Source organism: Symphodus melops, assembly GCF_947650265.1.
Source record: "Symphodus melops genome assembly, chromosome: 4".
Lineage (NCBI taxonomy): Eukaryota > Metazoa > Chordata > Actinopteri > Labriformes > Labridae > Symphodus > Symphodus melops.
Genome location: NC_136694.1, coordinates 8,750,612 through 8,766,437, shown reverse-complemented (window position 1 = coordinate 8,766,437; position 15,826 = coordinate 8,750,612). Strand labels below are relative to the sequence as shown.

The 15,826-nt window shown below is 39.2% G+C and overlaps 1 long non-coding RNA gene across 1 annotated transcript in view; it reads right to left on the bottom strand.

Moving 5' to 3' along the window:
• Positions 1 to 251: 251 nt before the first annotated feature.
• Positions 252 to 15,826, bottom strand: part of LOC306821915 — a 92,347-nt gene continuing 76,772 nt past the window's right edge. The window contains exon 4 of the long non-coding RNA XR_013778838.1: positions 252 to 491. This is a non-coding gene — a long non-coding RNA (uncharacterized lncRNA). The remainder of the gene's footprint in view (positions 492 to 15,826) is intronic.

The window sequence follows — 15,826 nt, the reverse complement described above, 5'->3', positions numbered from 1 at the left end:
GCACCCCATTGGATGTCATGGTTTCTTATCTGTCAACAAAATCTTGTGGCACCCTAAACCGTGTGCTAGAATATCATCATAAATAATTTACTAAAATGCAGATACTGTATGCTGTGATAAACACGCAAAGAACTTAGCACAATCTCACAGAGAGAGCACTTCCACGTTTTTAAAATATTTAACAAGGCCTCATTATGCATAAATAATAATAATAATGTGTTTATGTACTAGCTGTACTTCGAGGTGGCATTAAATATTAAGTGGCACTATATAAGGAATAGGCCTGCAAATGAAATGGCTTCATAAATTTAGGACAGGTGTGAAATGGGGTTTACCTGGTGCTGGCGGAGATGCAGGAGGTCAGTTGCATTCAATTCAGCTGACAGCATAGCACTCTTAGGATGTCCATCCACACTCTCTGCTGCATTTTCATTTGCTGTCCCATTGCTTGTTACCTCCACTCCAGATCCTTGCATCATGACTGAGTAAACCTAGAGAAGAACAGCAAGAGAGAGAGAGAGAGAGACAGCGTGAGATAGACTTCAACAGTTGCAACGATGAAGTTGCTCTTTAATCCTTGCCAAGACTATAAATATCTATTAAACCCTTAACACAATATAACTTATTGCAGGTTTTCCTGTTGGTTTGTGCATTGTTTGTTTGCATTGTGGAATATCTAACAAGACAAACTTACACACTCTCTGACATAATTTCCTTTCTGGTGAAGATACGTTGACAAGTTCCGACAGGACTAGAGAAAAGGGAGGGACTTTGGCTTTGTTTGTGTTCTGCATTTGGAGTACATACTGTACAAGGGTGTCGCACAGAAACTGGAGATGAACCCAAACCCAGTTAGTGAGGGTAGACAAACCCAAAGAGCTCCCAAAGAAACATTGCAGATTTTTTTTTAGAGACACGTTGACTAGACAGTATGTGTGACCTTTCAAAGGATTTCCATAAGAGAGATCCTATGTAAGGATAAGCAACAATTCTCCAGGGTTCAACAATTTAAAAGATCGGACTATTTCTTGTGTTCCTCCTGTGAGTGTTCCTCACATGCTCCACCTCCTGATTAAATCAGCCTGTTTTTCCTCAAGTGATCATATTGAGATTGAGATGAGATGAGATTCAACTTTATTGTCATTACACATATCCAAGTATATAGCAATGCAATGAGGTTTGGAAGTGCACCAGAAGTGCAATAAGCAGAAAAGTGCAATAATCTATGTACAGATATTTACAGAGTTTTCAGAATAGATACAAAATGCAAATTACTGACCATATATTGATTTATGGGATGCAATAAGAATAAAGAGGACAATAAATATGTGTAAATATATTCAGCAGATTATGATATATAGATTAAGGTGCAGTAACCATGCTATATTAGATTGTAGCTATAAACAGAAGATTGACATACATTATTATACAGGTTAAAAACATACAGGTGGTATGAACATACTATACAGAATAGACAAGATATTCAATTTATCCGTTAAAAAAGTGGATAGATGCTATAAATTTAAATAGGTCAAACGAGTATACATACACTGCTCAAGGAAATAAAGGGAACACTTAAGCAACACACTGTAATTCCAAGTCAATCACACTTCTCTGAAATGTCGCATGCTGTTGTGCAAATGGAATAGACAACAGGTGGAAATTAGAGGCAATAAGCAAGACACCCCCAATAAAGGAGTGATTCTGCACGTGGTGACCCCAGACCACTTCTCAGTTCTGATGTTTTGATCACTTTTGAATGCTAGCGATGCTTTCACTCTCAGTTTGTGTGGCAGGAACGTTTGCTGTGTCTGAGAACGTAGTGTCCAGAGCATGGAGGCGCTACCAGGGGACAGGCCAGTACATCAGGAGATGTGGAGGAAGCTGTAGGAGGGCAACAACCCAGCAGCAGGGTCGCTACCTCCGCCTTTGTGCAAGGAGGAACAGGAGGAGCACTGCCAGAGCCCTGCAAAATGACCTCCAGCAGGCCACAAATGTGCATGTGTCTGCTCAAACGGTCAGAAACAGACTCCATGAGGGAGGTATGAGGGCCCGACGTCCACAGGTGGGGGTTGTGCTTCCAGCCCAACACCGTGCAAGATGTTTGGCATTTTGGCCAGAGAAAACCAACCATTAGCAAATTCGCCACTGGCGCCCTGTGCTCTTCACAGATGAAAGCAGGTTCACATTGAGCACTTGTGACAGACGTGACAGAGTTTGGAGACGCCGTGGAGAACGTCCTCTAGAATGACCGGTTTGACGGTGGGTCTGTAATGATGTGGGGTGGCATTTCTTTGGGGGGCTGCACAGCCCTCCATGTGCTCGCTAAAGGTAGCCTGACTGCCATTAGGTACCGAGATGAGATCTTTGGACCCCTTGTGAGACCACATGCTGGTGTGGTTGGCCCTGGGTTCCTCCTAATGCAAAACAATGCTGGAATTCATGTGGCTGGAGTGTGTCAGCAGTTCCTGCAAGATGAAGGCATTGATTCCCCAGACCTGAATCCAATTGAGCACATCTAAGATGTCATGTCTCGCTCCATCCACCAACGCCACAATACACCACAGACTGTCCAGGAGTTGATGGAGGCTTTAGTTCAGGTCTGAAAGGAGATCCCTCAGGAGACCATCTGCCACCTCATCAGGCCCATGCCCAGGCGTTGTAAGGAGGTCATACAGGCATGTGGAGGCCACACACACTACTGAGCCTCATTTTGACTTGTTTTAACTACATTACATCAAAGTTTGATCTGTAGTGTGTTTTTCTACATTTATTTTGAGTGTTACTCCAAATCTAGACCTCCATTGATAATATTGATCATCCATTGATCATTTTTGTGTGATTTTGTTGTCAGCACATTCAACTATGTAAAGAACAAAGTGTTTAATAAGAATATTTCAATCGTTCAGATCTAGGATGTATTATTTTAGTGTTCTCTTTATTTTTTTGAACAGTGTACATTCTACAGGTTATGATGCACAGATTAAGATTACGGTGCAGTGCACATGCTATACTAGATTACAGATATATACAGAATATTAACATATTTTATAGGTATTACAAGGAGGAGTGGTTGGGGAAAAGTGATGTCCACGTGCAGTGGGGTCACCAGGGGGCGGAGTTCGGCAGGGAGACGGAGTTCAGGGCTCGTGTTGAAGAGTTCAGGAGAGAGATAGATCTGGGGAAAAAGCTGTTCTTCAGTCTGCTGGTTCTGGACTAGAGGCTTCTGGAGCGCCTTCCGGAGGGCAAGGGGACGTACGTCTGTGGGCGGGGTGGGAGGAGTCTTTAAGGATGCTGCAAGTTCATCGCAGACAGCGTGTCCTTTGACTGTCTTCAATGGCAGGGAGTGGGCAACTTATTGTAGTGTATTTCTTTCTTTATTGAACACCAGTTTGTTCAATCAACCAACAGCACCATGTTAAGACCAAGGTTGTCCTTGTGATCATTAATAGGGTTTATTTGTGTGAGGCTTTTTGCAAATTTTCTGTGCTCCAGGATAAACCTCTGCCTCCAGTCTGCCAATCACTGCCTGCCCACCTCTCATTTCCTCACCCTCCTACAGCAAAGAATTCTACACTGGCACAGGCCAGTGTAGAATTCAGTTATGTGTCTCAACATAATAGTGGGTTTAGGGGGGCTTATTGGACCATCAACCACAGTTCACTTTTTTCTAGTCAGAAGCTAGAGCCAGACCCCTCTATCTCCAGACATTTATTGACTTGGCTCACCCATCTGGTCGTGGGCACTGCCCCTCCATAAATTCGTTTTCAAAACAGGGAGTGAGCAAAAGGAATACTGTCAGTGTCCAATAAATTAAAGATGTCTTTAATTTATAGGCATTTGCTTTTAACAACTTACTCTTCAAGATGCCAATTACAAATACACATTTTTTATTGAAATTAAAGGCCGTTTAAAATCAACCTAAGCAACATCAGTCTTCCCCTGTTGTTTTAAATAAAAAGTTAGTCCACATTGTTATGTTAAGGTTGCAAGTGACAGTAGCCCACGCACATGGATGTTTATTGTTTACTGTTTCAATCTATCTATCTATCTATCTATCTATCTATCTATCTATCTGTCTGTCTGTCTGTCTGTCTGTCTGTCTGTCTGTCTGTCTGTCTGTCTGTCTGTCTGTCTGTCTGTCTGTCCGTCCGTCCGTCCGTCCGTCCGTCCGTCCGTCCGTCCGTCCGTCCGTCCGTCCGTCCGTCCGTCCGTCCGTCCGTCCGTCTTGTTATTTGTGAATGGTAAACCAGCATTTGAGACGATTAGTGGCAGATTCAAGATTTATAAATATCGACTTGTGTTGAGAAAAATATTGTAGGAAAAAGAAATTTGTGCAAAAGAATTCCACAGGTGTCACAATGTCTGCCAGACTGGACAGTTTGAGGCCACAACCGATCAACACTGACACGACTCCACTTACATCTACTCTTTTCATTGGATTTCTAATATCTGCATCTCTATCGTGTTTGCCTGAAATGTAAAAGTTCAGGCAGGTCAGCTTTCAAGTCGGATAAACGACCTCTCTCAGAAGGTTGCAGGGTGGATGTCTCAGTCTGCTGCTGAAGGGGCTGATCAGAGCCCATCAAAGAGCCATGAAGGGAGTGGAGGGGTTTTCCATAATGGATGTAAACAAATTCTCACCCATCTCCTTCAACTCCAGAGTACAGTCCAAGACAGAACTGGCTCCCCTGACCAGTGTTAAGTCTCTTCCTGTCTTTCTCTGTGGTCCCTCCTCCCCAGCATACTCCTGCATAGAAAAATGCAAACACCATAGTGTCATCAAAGACCTCAGTCTCCTCAGCAGGTGCAGTTGACTTTGGCTCTTCTGTACAGGACATCTGTGTTATGTAACCAGTCCAGTTTACTGTTGAAATGAACACCCAGTATGAACATCCAACCATCTCTGTTGTTTTACTGTAGCTGGATGTGGGTCTCCTTTTTGTTACCATTATACACACACTCTACAATGGCTGTGTCATCTGAGAACTTCTGCAGGTGGCAGCTCCCAGAGAAAGGGAGGAGAGCACTGTCCCCTGTGGGGCCCCTGTACTGTATACCACCATGTCAGATTCAAAGCTCTGAAGCCTTGCATACTGTGGTATGGTGAGGTTGTCTGTCGTCCTAAAACCTGAGCTGCCTCAAAAATCAAGGTCGACTCACTTGCCGGAGTGCTTCGATGGCTTTATCTAAAGAGGAACTAATAATGTTGACATTATACCAAAAGAGACTTTAGAGACAGAAAAACATGTAATCTTTTTAATAACAAGTCAGAGAAAAACAAAAAAATCTCCAGAGTACTGTGTCAATGTGTAAATTTACCATTGCAAGGTACATCACATGAGACACATAAATATATTCCAAGTCATTTCGAGCCTTACAAAGCAAGTCTTAGCAGATCACAACACATTTACGTACTGATGGCAATGGCAACAATGTAAAGTGTCCATCAGTACTAACATCAGACATGTTCCTGCAGGAGCCAGGATTGAACTCCGTACCTCCCACTGAGCCTCAGCCACAATATTTATAAAACAACTAGACAGAAGCCATTGAGGCTTCTCTGTCATTTAGCCTCCTAAAAGTCCGTAGCAAAAACAGTTCAGCATGTCGGGAGGGCATGACATGAAAGCTAGAGTTCCAAAAGCATAAGGACATCTGTTTTGATTTATAGACATGAAATCAAATTTTAAGCCCTTTACAACTTCATGGGTGTATCCCAACTAATGGTTTAGATAATGATATCTCATTCGTCAGATTTTATCATCATCAACTGATCAATGAATGTCTTGTAGAAGCTTTCTGTTTTGACCAAATGCATTTACTACACCCCACAGAAGATGGCATAATTTATGAAGATTAATATTTCAAACAGGTGTTAGGAATGTAAACCGTTCAGTTGTAACTAAAAAAAACAAACATGCTTTTTGAAGCAATTTCGGTCTCTTAAGCTAATTGTTCAGCTTAGCAAAGTGATGTTTTGAATCGTTTTTGTTTTCTTTGTTTTTTTAACAATTCTGTTTGATACAAGCCAAATCATCGTGAATTCTACTGTATTAGAATTAGTGTTGCATTTATTATCTATATTACATAATATATATCAAGTCAGCAGCGGCACAATGATCTTGGACCCGATCAATACAAATCTTTGATTCATCTTGTGCTCCAGACAAGCACAGCTCTTTTTTGTACTGCAGTCTAGGCAAAAAAGTCAAGCTACATAAAACATATTTTTTTCTGATAGAGTTCATGATAGATCCATGTATATGACTAAATGGTTGATTTTCAACGTTTTTCCACTGGTAGATTTTTTTTTTTTTTGATGAAGAAAATGTCTCCGATCAGAATTTTTAACAAATCACATCCTGCAGGTATGCATACCATGTGACGTGAAAATGTAAATTGAATCTTCAGCTTTTTTAGCTTGCTCTGACACTTAAGAGCAGAGCTAAACAGAACCAATACACCTAACATTCAGAGGATATTCCTGCACCTACTCCTACTGTCAAAGAGCGTGCCAATACAAAAAACGTAAAATGTGGCACAACATTCAGGTTAACTTGTGCTAAAAGAAGCAGGCTGGGACTTGTGGTCATAAGAGAGGTTGTAAGTACTGTAACTGTCTACAGTGATATTGGAAAGCTCTGCCAAGTGTGGCTCTGCTAAGGCTCAGTTAATTTAATGAGGAACACTTTTGATTTTGAAAATGTCATCTTAATTCAAAGTTCCCTGTTATTATTTTTGCTGAAATGTCTTTATTATGAAACAGCCAGATCTGAAAATGGGTTGTTTTCAGCATTATCATCAACATAACATAACTCCTTAGACAGTAAGCTAAATCTAATATGTCTCAAAAAGTAGACACACCAAACCAAATTTCTGCATATTGTTTCTTCAATTAAAATCAATCCATTATCATGCACAGGCTCAGACAGATTAACAGTATTTGGGATCATAGATGGCACACTCCAATGAAGCTGTGTCAGTATTGAGAAAAATATACAAATCACTTTAATCCTTTACATGGATCCAATGCCTAAGTCTAAATTCACAGACCTTGATTTATAGAGCAAAGTAAACTAAGGCAAGAACACGATCAACTCATGTCTATATGTAGACCAAGAAAATAGAGAAATCAAATGAGTTGAAATCGGGTTGGGAATTATAATTATTAAACATGTAGCCTCTTAAAGCGCTGAATCGCCACACATTTTCTCATTAACTCTCCTTCATTTGACTTTATCTCACTCATCTCACTCACATGTGGCCCATACCCATTAAAACTACAGCAAGAGGATAGACATCAGGAGACAAAAGGCCTCTTTTTATGACCATAGACTCAATGCAAAGGAAATAGCCCATTCACTCCTACAAGTTATCTAATAGATTTGACAAACAACATACTAAAAGAAAAAAACACAGCATAAATTTTAACATGCAATGGGATCTTCAAAGTATGTGACACATTTTTAATCTTCCTAACAAGAATTCATGAAACAGTTGTTCCTTTGGGTATGGGATTGCAAAGTTATCAAGAGGAAATGTGTCAGATGCATTTCCTGGGATAACCAAGGTTAGCTTTAACGAGTTTTTCTAATTAATATTGCATACTTATGCACAGAGAGGACAATATTATTAGAACTGCTGTCTTCTGGGCATATGTCATCTCACTGGAGTGCAGCCTTCTGACATCATTCTTTATGTGAAGCAAAGCTTGTTATTTAAAAGCTTGTTAAATCAGAATTTTGCCAAACCACTGCTTTGGACATAAAGTAAGACATTAATTATAGTTGAGTAAGCCAACAAACAAGATGTTTCAATCTTTTTATCTTAAGTACTGCTGTATGTATGAATACTTTAGACATGGTATCAGAAGTAATCAAAAGTAAAGTAGTGTGCCACCAGCGCCACTACAATACACTGAACGTTTTTTGTCGGACTACATTGCAGGTACCCATCAACAACATTACATCAAAACAGGTACCAAACAAGAACGCATTTCTCACTTTATTCCCTTGAGGTAGGTGCGCCATCCGACAGAGCAAAACCGTGATTAGTATGTGTGACTATATCCATCTCAAATGTGGTCAGGTAGGCCTAGATATATGGAAGTATGTCTATGTCATTCAGTTCCAACACTTAATAATTGTACATTTCAAATATGTATCTGAATTTTTTAATTCTATAGGCCAAAGTCAGATACCAAAATACATTTTCAAGATGATCAAATTGATTTTTCATTGAAGGCTATGTTCCTGGTAGCTCAGCAGACCTTGATGACTCATATAGTTGTTTGTTTTATTTTTTTAAAAAGGATTAACTGATATAGACGCTAATTCTTTAAATGTATACTATTTATTTATAAACTCAAAAGTTAACTGATGAGCAATAATGTCTATAAATGTCTTTAATGTTGTATCAATGATTTTTAAATATTAATATCTAATAGGAAGGGGGCAAATGTTACCTGTGTTCTGGGTGTAACTAAGAGATTATCAAATGTGTTTTAAACTTTAAATGTGCTCCAATGTTTCTCCTAATTTTCAATATGTCTGTTCATCACTCTTTGCAGCTTTAATATAAATTGATTCTTATCTTCAACTGTATGTGGAAAGTGACAGCTTAAAATTTAGACCAAGCATCAACCTCCGGTCTTGAAAAATTAAGCCTGCAATTTATCAAGGGTCTTCTTGAGGCTGGCTCCAGGAGCAAATACACATCACAGCCAAAAAAGCCAGTTGTGACAGTAAAAATTAACATGGTAACAGTCTGGTACAAAACAAAAAAAACGGGGGTGATTTTTTAATTCTAATGAACAATATGTGTAATCAATAGTAAGGTGCAATCAGGTGCAAGGTGCAAGCTGCATCAGCTTTCAGCCTCAGTTTGAGACATTTCCAGGATGGCAGCAAATGCCAAAGGGCCTCTGAAGCCCCCTTGCCACAGCAGATGAGTGATATCACTCAGGCTTCATCCAGTATGGTTTAGACACATGCAAAAAAAAATGACTTTGATTTTATGATACTTATTGGCAGCTTCATAGTTTATGGTATGGAAGTATTTCAAGCTTATGATCTTTCCAGCTGCTTTTAAAGGAGCATGGCAGAGGGGTTGGTTTAAGCCTTAGACGCATTTTGATTTCCAAAGGCCCCATTTTCCAAGAAAAGGAAAATGTATGGATACAAAAGCAGAGTAGTTTAATCCTTTTATTAGGAAGTTACATTAATAAAACTGACCTGAAAGCAAAATAACAACACATCTTACTGTACATCATTTCAGTGTTTTCATAGAATTGGGTTTAACTTTTTTTGTTTTTGTTCAATACAGCAGAATGTCAGCAGGATGTGTCCCACTAATAAAGCAACACAATGGCAATGTGTAGTTATAAAAGGACATAGTTCATCATGACATTTTCTACCATTCCCAACTGATTAAGGTCATTATGTTGGAGGCCTGATTTATGCTGTCATTTCCTCTCACCGATACTGCATCAATGAATCTTAATGAATTGGTAAATAAGGGTGAGGATTACACTATGTGATACTGCAACATTTTTCACCCACTACGGCCTAAATTTATGTTGCCAATTAAAGACTAACAGGGAAAATAGGCTGGCAGAAATAATATTCTTACTGGTATAAATGGACTACAATTCTCAGTGAAGCAACATTTTATTGTTATTATTAAAAGTCCCTGTACTAGTCTCCTCACCCACGTTAAAAGTGCATAGGTTGCTGACATATGTTTGCAAGCATGGGATTTAAGGACAAGTTTATTCCATGGAGATGTAAGAACAAGTTCACAACATTGGGAAGTTGACCATGTCGTGGGGCCAAGTCCTCAACATTCACAATGTGCCCTCTATGTTTGACTAGCATACAGATGCACATCAAGCATGGTTACACACATAAAGAAAACATCAAACAATCAGACACAATAGTATGTCAAAGAAGAACACGTGCTGGATTGTTTAAGAGCATTTCTTAAAAGAAAATACCCTGTATAATTCACTCTAACGGATATTAAGGACATATTTCGGCAACAAAGTTTTGTTGATCTGCAAAAAGTTATAAAACAACATCTCTCTGTCTTTTAAACACAATGAATATTGAAAACAAATTGTCTTTAAGAAGATTTATCTTATCTGAACTACCTAAAAACAAGCTATTGAAATTGCCATTGCAATTAATACGCTCCAATTAATAAAACATATTTTTAATATTATATACTGAGAAAAGAAAATGTTTTTGTATCGCAACACGTGATGAAAACCTTGCATGCTTTTTAATAACAATTTCTTAAAAGAACATGTTGAGTTATAATGAAAATCTTTTTGTGTTTAATATTGTGACTAGATTTGTGTGTTTTAAGAAGCGCCTCATCACATCAAACACACTGTCCTGCCATAAGATGAAGAGGTTAAGGGATGAGGGATGCAGTGTGGAAAATTAGAGCTGAAGCAAAGCAGAAAAGGGCTTAATTTACTGGCATGTAAAATATGCAAATGAGATTACTCTCAGCTTAACTGTATCATTTATGTCCATAAAACATCATAATCATTACAGGACTCAATTTAAATTACTCTGTAATTAGCATATCAAAGTTATTGGTTAAAGGTTATAACAAAGATCCAATTTAGGTAATAATTATTTGCTGTCACCCTATAGAATACATTCAAAACAAATGTGTTTTGGGGAAGGGGAAGTAATATCCTATCTAAAAGAAGTGTGTGTGTCTGTGTGTGTGTACAGACTCACAGACAGACACACACACACACACACACACACACACCTACACACACACACACACGAACACAGGTGTCTAGGTGTGTGTTTGTGGGGGGGGGGGGGGATTGAGTGTGTGTATCTCTGAAGGGAGTACTCACCTGGGGAGCTCCACTCAATCCATACTCAATGTATTTCCATAACACCAGGAGATCACAGATCCAATTTCTCACACTTGCCACTTCAGGAGCTCATCAATAAATACTAATCACTTCAAACATGATTCTGAAAATGGCCTCAGTCGAACACTTAAGTAGACTTCCAAAATCATAAAACATTTTGTGACACACTTCTACATTGACATCTATAATTTGCAACTATTCATTAGCTATAGCTTCTTTTCTTCGATAAAACATGGAAAGTTTTTAGCATTTTGCACGCTAGCCTTCCTCAAAGTTCTTGCACAAATCCTTTTTAATTTGCAGGTAAATGAACGTTCACTGAATATTACTTATTTATTTAAAATATAATTGATACAAAACACATTTGATAATAGATTTACAAAATAGTTATCAAAAAAGTTAAAAGTTCAAGCAGCAGCTGTGGTGATTTAAATTTGGGTATGTTTCAATCACAGGGGAAGCTGGGTTAGGACTGCACCTAGAAATATGTTATACAGTATGTAGATGTAGTTAGGCTGGCAATTTTATATATATAAAATTATTCTACAATTCACTTAGCAGATGCTTTCGTCCAAAGCAACATATATCTGAGAGTTTTATAAGCAAGGATCTAGAAAAGAGAAAACAACGTGAGTACAAACAAACAGCTTCAAACACTTTGACTGCAATTAAACGTCACATTAAAAAAAAAATTATATATATATATATATATATATATATATTATTCTACATTTCACTTAACGGACACTTTTGTCCAAAGCAAAGTACATCCGATAAACGTATGTACAAGGAAACAGCTTTAAGTCAGATCGGACACAGGTGCAGGCATTGCACATCGACGGCTGTTCTTAAGAGCTCTAATCAGTTTAGAAAAATCCTAAACCATCATCAGTAATATCAAAAACCATCATCATCATCACCATCATCATTAGGGATAGGGTTAAGTCATTGGTATTTATGAAAAGTGCCAAGGGACTCTGCAGATCGATGGAGTTTGGAAGTTCCTTTCATCACCGAGGGGCGACAGAAGAGAAGAGTCTAGTTAGCCTCTGTTGTGAAGGTTGAATCAGAAGCCTTTCACTGGCAGAGTGTAGAGGGGAGGAGGGAGTGTGGAACTGGGATTATAGAGTTTCGGTATGGAGGAGCCATTTTTGTCACTGTTTTGTAAGTGAGCAGCAGAGTTTTCAGAGACCAGTGGTAACTGGGAGCCAGTGTAAGAGATGAGATGAACAGCAGAGTTACATGCTTTTTTAGATAGATTAACTTGTGTATAGTTTGTGCGCTGACTCTTGAGGCACCCCTGGGGATAAAATGTGCCCTTTGGACACTCAAAAAGGTCACCAGGAGAGCTAGGACAAGAACCAGCAGAGGGCAGATCCTGAGATGCCAAGTTCAGAGAGTGTGGATAAGGATTTGATGGTTAACTGTGTCAAAGACAGCAGACAGGTCTAGCAGTAATAGTAAAGAGGACTGACTGGCAGATCTAGCAGCTTGTAGCGATTCTGTTACTGATAGTAGTGCAGTCTTAAGCCTCGTTTCCACCAAGCGGTCCAGCTCGGTTCGTCTTGGTACGGCGCGCATTTTGGGGTGTTTCCATAGACTAATCCCGGGAAAGATTCCCAAACAACCGATCCGTACCGTCCCACTTTTTGGGACCCTTCTGTTGGGGTGCCTTGGTAGAATGTGGAGCCGACCCGAAAAGGTGGAGCTAAACACAGCAGTCCGTTGATTGGTTGAAAGAATCATCACTTCCTGTGCTACGTCGGCAAACAAAACTCTGCCGTGTTTAAAGCATTGACTGTATTACACAACTGATTGTTTACCTCTGTATTTCTCCTCGCGGCACACAAGCCTTCTCTGAAACAAAGCTTGATTGAGTTCTTGTAATAAAGAGTCACATGCCAATGAAGTGGATGAACTGCTGGATGTCTTCCAGCGTTAGTTTTGTTTGTGTAGCGTTTTTCTCCTTTGTTGAATTTATTAGTTAGTGGTTAGCTGCTATCATATGACACAATGTCCTACACAAGTCCATGCTGTCTCATTAAGGTGGAAGCCTAGATAGATAGATAGATAGATAGATAGATAGATAGATAGATAGATAGATAGATAGATAACAAACATCATGGGCTATCAGTAAAACTATCCAATTAATCAATTAGTGTCTACCTTATTCCATAAAAACTGCTTGACCATAGTTACATTATCACAGAGATAATATCTACCGTAAATTCCGTACTATTGAGCGCACCTGGATATAAGCCGCACCGGCTAAAAATAAGTAAATAAATGTATTTGTACATATATAAGCCGCACTTGATTATAAGCCGCAGGTGTCCACGCTATAACAAGAGCTATTTACACAGACGTAGGCTACCGGTAACATCCGCAAATACTGTAGCGTCCGTACGGACGTTAAAGGACGACGAGAGCGTTCAAATAATAACTTAATAACCCGATCACTGTCGGCCGTGACCACGCCGTTTACAGCAGAGAACAACACATAACTTGCCGTAACAATCCAACTCTCTCCCCCAGCGTTCTCTCATACAGCCACTCAACACGTTCTCGCTGGTGCATTCACTGACTCTCCACATAATCGGAATTATGAACACATTATCAACTACTGACTTTACAACATGAACCGTTACAATACGAAGCCTAGCCGACGGTGTCTGTAACACGGCTGATGAAAAAGATGACCGTAATATATTTCACAAGAAAAAGTCCATCCATTCACTGCCTCAGAATGACTTCATTACTCACTTCCTCAGTCTCTGTTGTCGCTGTCAGTGTCATCTTAACGTGCAGCAGCTCTGTTAGCTTCTTTGACAGCCAGGTCGATCGCCTTTAACTTGAAAGCTGCATCATATGTATTTCTCCGTGTGTTTTCCATCATGAGGGTGCGTGCATGAAGCGCAAAATGACTGATATTAAGATCCGACGTGACGAAGTCAAATGTTTTTGCGGCAGAAGCTCATTGTCCCCCATAAAAAATCCATGCATTAGCCGCACCGGAGTAGAAGCCGCAGTGCTCGAAGTGTGAGAAAAAAGTAGCGGCTTATAGTCCGGAATTTACGGTATCTCTGACAATACAGCCCAATAATTTCTGCTATCATTATCTTACATTAATAGCAGGGTTGCACTTGGAATTCCCATGGGAGATACGTGACAATCGATTCATTTATTTCTAATTAATGTAAATGGACACATCAAAATAAATAAAATAAAAAACTCTACACTGATAACATTTTAAGTAACACAGTTTAAGGTTTATGTCTCTTTGTTTCTGGTTTATAAATCTATAAGCCTCCTTTTATTGAGAAATAATTGCAATTACACTTTCTCTTTGTTGTAAGGTTACAGCGTTAACAACATGGTAATAAAAATATAGTGATTGTGTTGACAAATACAGCAAAAAGAACCTCTTTTAGAAAGCTATTACATTTCACCTCTGAGCTCATAGCTGGCTTTTCTGAGATGCACTAATTGAGTTACTGGGGGGTGGTGTCAAACTATTTTTTTTATTATTCTGGATGTAGTTATGGAAATAGTGGATGATTATGGATGTATGTATATATTTCTGAATTACAGGTTATGGATCAACGTGTGTGTTGCAAGCCTGAATAATTGTAAACGGACATGAGCTTATATAGCGCTTTTCTAGTCTTCTGACAACTGAAAGCGCTTTTACACCACAATCAGAGGTAACTAATTACATTCATTCGGGGTTAAGAGTCTTTAGATCGGACATCTTGCTTGCAGAAGCTGGGGATCGAACACTCAACATTCCAGTTGAGAGACGACTCCACCAACTGAGCCACAGCCGCCCCCGAATTGTCATTTTAGTAACATGTTTAGGTCACTGCTCCTGTAGGTTGTACAGTAAGCGAGCCATATTTCAGGCGATAAATGTGGACAACCTATGAGTCTTGGCCTGAAGCCTTTTTTAAGACTTGTTCCACCAAACCTTGATATAAAGGGCCTAATTTTGGCATCGTCATACTGAGTCAAGTTTTTAAGAGAAAAGGACAGAGATAACGCTTATGAATTGACGCTATACAAATAAAGATTGAAGATTGAAAGGAACAGAGATCTATACGCTATGTGATCTTGGTATAAACAACGTTGTCAGTAGCAGTCACCCAAGGTCATAACACCTTATTCTGAGATCCTCTCAGCAAGTGACCAATAATCAGATCTGTTGGTGAAGCTGTTACAGAGTCTTGGGTTAAGAGTTAATGTCAAACTTTCCTAAAGAGTGTTTGTCCCAATGTTTGTGCTGGTTTTCAACATAGAATGTAATCATGTTTTTTAGAGTATAGTTCACTCTCCTTGAATATGGTGTCTAATGGTCTGAGTGCTGGATGCCATGTATTAATTAAACTATAAGGAATACTCCGACTGGTCAACATGTCTCAGTCAGCAACCAAGGTTCTGCTCCATCAGGTTATCTTCATTGTTCTAATTGTATTGTGGGATGATTGTTGGTGTCAATGACAGAGAAAGACATGCATTACAATATGAATTAATTCAAAGGTGTGCAGTAATGTTATTCTGACTTTGTAGGCGCTGTATTTTTTTTTTTTTTTACATGGGTATGACATATCCTGAGATCTCAATAAAGATTCAAAGTCAGAAGCACACATTTATGCTGTGCCTTTGCCTTAGTGTCTAAAGTGATGTCTTGGTAGGAATAATACATTTATTTTTCACGCTACCTTGCATTTATGCAACCTCTTTCTGTTTTTAACTACAGCAACCAAGCTCATAGAGATAATGGTACTTACAGCGCATGAAAAAACAGCAACAAAACTGGCAGTGTTTAACATTCTGCTAGAATGCCCCCACGTGGCACTTTCACTACAGCAGTTGTTTATTATGTTCCAGGCAAGTCATAAGCGATTAAAGAAGGTCTTAAGA